General features: G+C 41.1%; 1 pseudogene; it reads right to left on the minus strand.

Annotated features, from left to right (window-relative positions):
* LOC110294844 overlaps positions 1 to 4272 on the minus strand; it is a 64996-nt pseudogene extending 60724 nt beyond the window's left edge.
* Positions 4273 to 4709: the final 437 nt, after the last annotated feature.

The following is a 4709-nucleotide window of genomic DNA, read 5'->3' on the forward strand; positions in this document are numbered from 1 at the left end:
CACACAATTGGTTGATTTCTACATTATGTCTAGCTAGAGGTTTTTTTTTTTTTTTTTTTTTTTTTTTTTTTTTTTTTTTTTGTAATGGTCTCCACTTGTTGTAAAGAGACATTTCTTTGATGAAGGGAGAGAGCTACACTTATCTCTGAGTGTAAATTTAGAATGCACTTAGGAATTATGCTAGTCTAGTAAAGTGGTAATAGTGGGGTCTCTTTTAAGAGTCTCACTTGCCCTGAGTAGTTGATTCTGTTTCTAATTCCAGGCATGACTTCCTTCAGTGGGCCTTAAATTTAATTAGCAAGCTCCTGGTTATTGCAAGAGTGTCTCTATTGCACCTTAAGGGACACCCTGCCATGCTGGTCATTGTTGTAGCTCATAAGCATCACAGCTGGACAGGACTCTTGATGGCCTCTTCCCTTGGCAGTTTACATAGCACTTCCTGGTATTGTGCAAGCAGAACTGCAAGAAGGAAGCTTTTAGGTTAGATCCAACTCAGTCTTCCCCAGTCCTATATCCTGGGTGTGCAGGATAGAGGTGTTTTCCTCACACCTTTTCCTACACACCTATCTTTATTTCTGAAAAGCAACAAGGACTTACCTTCAGCCTCTGAGAGGCAACCAAGGGGAACAGCAAGAGCAAATATTGTTTTGGGAGTCACTGAACTACCCTGCTCAACAGCTCAAAAGGAGTTTTTTCATGCCTGCTCATGGGGTTTTTGTTAGGTAGTCTATGGCTCTCGTGGGGAGCATTGCATGGTAAATATAAAATGTGGTTCCTTGAGGCTTTATCAAACAACCTTAGAAGATATTTTTCATTCAAACTACCATACCTAATTGACACAGGAAAGCTGGAATGGTGCCAAGAGCATATGCACTAAAGACAAGAACAGGAATTTCACAAACGGGAGGCATTAAATGGCTAATAAAGAACAAGAAAGAAGCTCAAATCTCATTAGTAATGAAATAAATGCCAATTAAAACAGGAATCAACATCTTACAACAATTAGAATGAGCAAACAAAGAGCAAACAACACACCTGTCTTAGTCAATGTTCTATTGCTGTGAAGAAACACCATGACCATGGCAACTCTTATAAAGGAAAACATTTAATTTGCTTACGTTCAGGGGTTTAGTCCATTATAGCCATATCAGGAAGCATGCTGGTATACTGGCAGACATGGTACTGGAGAGGGTCCTGAAAGTTCTACATCTGTATCAGCAGGCAGCAGGAAGAGACACTAGGCCTAGCTTGAGCATTTGAAACCCCAAAGCCTCGGTGACACACTTTCTCCAACAAGGCCATACCCATCCAACAAGGCCACACCCACTCCAACAAAGCCACATTCACTCCAAGAAGGCCACTCATCATAATCCCAGGCAAGCATCACTAATGACCAAACATCCAAGTATATGAGCCTAAGGGGGGCAGTCATGCTCAATCCACCATAACAGCCCATTATTCAGGATGTTAGTCAGCGAAACACTTCTACATAGTTTCTAAGACTTCAAGGAGATTCCTCCTAAGGGGCTGCATTAAGGTTTAGATCTCAAGTATTCAGATACATACATTCTTTGCTAAAGTTGCTCAGCACAGAGCCTCGTGTTGTACAAAAGCATCTTCTGGCTCCACTCCCTTCTTTCTTCTCATTACCTTATCCTAGAAAGTCAAGTACGTTTCTTCTCTCTCAAGTGCATTTCCTTGAAGTGTAAGAACCCTTGAAGAGTAAAACACAGAAGAAATGAAAGACATTTATTGCTTCATTTTCATCAAGAGCCCACGTGCCTGGCAGAGAGTGCTTCTGTGTTCACAATCTTGTAAATTTTTCCTTTAAGTGAATGTATTGGACCTCAAATAAATATTTTGACTCATATGAGTTATCTTCTGAGTCTATAACTAATAGTAACAGTTTTTAGTCACTAACCATATTTCTTGAAGTTTATAAAAAAAAGATGCATCACTTCAGAGAACAGAACACTCAGCCAATGGGTTTAGTAGCTTCACAATGAGACCCCCTAGAACTAGCTTGCTCTTATGAAGACAGCACGGGGCTACTCTATTTGAACCATGAGGTGTGAACTCACCAGACACTTTGCTCTTGACCTTCTAGGTCTCCAGAGCTGACAGGGGTAATACTCTGTTACTTTAAGCTGTTTAGTCTCTGATATTTTATTGTAGCAGCTCAGACAGACTAAGACAAGAATTGAGGACCATTCTGAACCCTTAGGAGAGAGAGAGAGACGATGGAAGTTCACTCAGTGACAGGGGTAGGCAGAGTGACAGTATGTTACCCAGCATTCCCTTGAGCCATCACCATGGGATATAAGTCCTTTGGATATGTGGCACAAATAGAGCACTAAATGCTGCCTGACCTTGGAAATACATAACCCAGAGTGACCTTTCAAGGACTTCTGCACGTCTTGCAACACATATGGCTTGGTTCTCAAATATGAAGGATCACGGGAATTGTTCTTTCTTTTCTGTTTCCCTCCCTCCAACGCCCCCCAACTCTTAATATTCCCAAAGGATGAGAGGCATTAAGATTATGTATTTTGGTGAGATGGCTTTAGAAAAATGGTTCTGTCTACATAGCCAGTGAGAAGTGGGCCTCATATCCACTTGGTCTGATCATGACCTCTCCTGCCCTTGAGGAGGCACAAATCAACAAACTCTGTGACATCACCAACGAAAGCATGTCATAAGGTCATCCTAACAGACGCTTCATGTTATCGCTTAGTCGGGATGATCTCATTACACCTAATGGCGACGAACTGATGGCATTTGATTGTCATAATTTTATCAGTAAAAATGAAGATCTCAGAAAGAAAATGGTCCCCCTGCCTACAGCATCAGAATCTTCATCATGTTTCCACGATCATTTATTTTAGTTAATTGTTGCCTCCTGTCATTCTGGTGACATTTTGCACACTGTTCCTGTGATTAGTTTGTGATTATTGATGCTGTACCACTAAATCACGGGAGAAATTTTCCAAAAGTGTGCAGTGTTCAACTCATTCACACACAAGCTTCTAGAATACTCACTTCTTCTAGAAACAGGAGTGCACCTAGCGTGTGGCTCTATGTTAAATAGAAGGAATTGAAGACGGAGCAAAATGAGTTTCAGTTCCTTAGCAGAAAATTTAAAATGGCGAGTCTCTTGCATGTGAAATAGTATGTCAGGCCCTTTCATTTCATGTGGACATTTATTCTAGAGGTATTATCTCTGTTTAGTAAATGTGGAATGTGAGACATTAAGTTTCCCCATATCATTTATCCTGTGAGATTGCATTTGAAGGGCAAAAAGATGCTTCATACAGGCTGTCCAATGCATCAAGGGTATTATACCTCTTGACTGTGCAATAGTGACATTAGCAAGAGCTGCTCTAACCACCTTCCTCCTGGACACTGGACGAATGAGGAGTCACTGCCAGTTTTCATTCTCAGCAGTGTTGTGACATAAGGATTTCTAGATCCTGGTTATGTTTGGTACTCTTTAAGCAGTTGAGATCGGCAACACCTAACTGTGATAGTTAATCTTGACTTTCAACTTGACTGCATTGAGAGGTGTCTGGGAGACTAATGAAGCATGCTTCTGGGTGCATCTGCAAGAGCATCTCTGGACATGATATGTGGGTGGACAGAAATCAACAGCTACGTCCTCAGAGAGCAGCAATGGAGGTGCTTCAGGCACCCCAGTGGCGAGGCAGCCCAGCAAGGCTTTATTACATTTTCAACATGGATTCCTCCCCTACAGGGAACTTTTAGGTCTTAAGCCTCAGACTGGAGCTATAGTACTGGTCCAGCTATTTGATTGGATAGTTCCTCCTCCCCTCCCCCTTCTCTTTTCTCTCCTCCCTCTCCTCCTTTCCCTCCTCCTCCCCCTCCTCCCTTCCTCCTCTGCTCCTCCTCCTCTTTTTAAGAGTGCAGACAGATTTTAGGCAAACCAACCTCTAACAGGGTAAGCCAAACCTATAAATCCATATGTACATGGATATTTTATCTATCTATCTATCTATCTATCTATCTATCTATCTATCTATCTATCTATCTCTATCTATCTATCTATCTATCTATCTATCTATCTATCTATCTACCTACCTACCTACCTACCTACCTACCTATATCTATCCAGGATCTGTTCTCAAACTTGACTAACACAAACCCATTGTTCAAATGAAGCTGTGCATAGATAACACAGTCTAAAATGGCCTCAGCAGGGTCCTCCATGTCCCCTATTTTCAGCTGTTCTTTGCCCTTGGCAGTGGTGGCTCCCATACCTTTTTATAACTTTAGAATAAGGCCATTAATCTGACTGTAAAAGATGGCTAGGAGCCAATAGTTTTAAAGTGTCATTAAATAACAGATTCACTATATATAATACATTGACTTTTACCAGATATGGTTTATTATTATAGCATATTATAGGTTATATTGTATATAACATATAGGCTATAGATAATTTCTACAGGCTTCAGTTAGGTAAAGGGTGTGTGCAGGCTTTATTGCATAATGGACATTGTAGTTTTTATTAAATATTGAAAAGATAGAGGCTCTTACTAGACTATGTGTTATTAGGGGAAGCTCAGGTTCAGGGTAAATGTAGAATATGGGTGAATGAAGGCTCCCTTCACAAGATGCTCACAAGTGTGCCACCTTTGTCCAGGGCCTCTGTGTGGTACCCTCTGCAGTCTGGTAGCAGTCTGAACAGTCCT

This window comes from Mus caroli, chromosome 5 (genome assembly GCF_900094665.2).
Source record: "Mus caroli chromosome 5, CAROLI_EIJ_v1.1, whole genome shotgun sequence".
In the NCBI taxonomy this organism is placed as follows: Eukaryota; Metazoa; Chordata; class Mammalia; order Rodentia; family Muridae; genus Mus; species Mus caroli.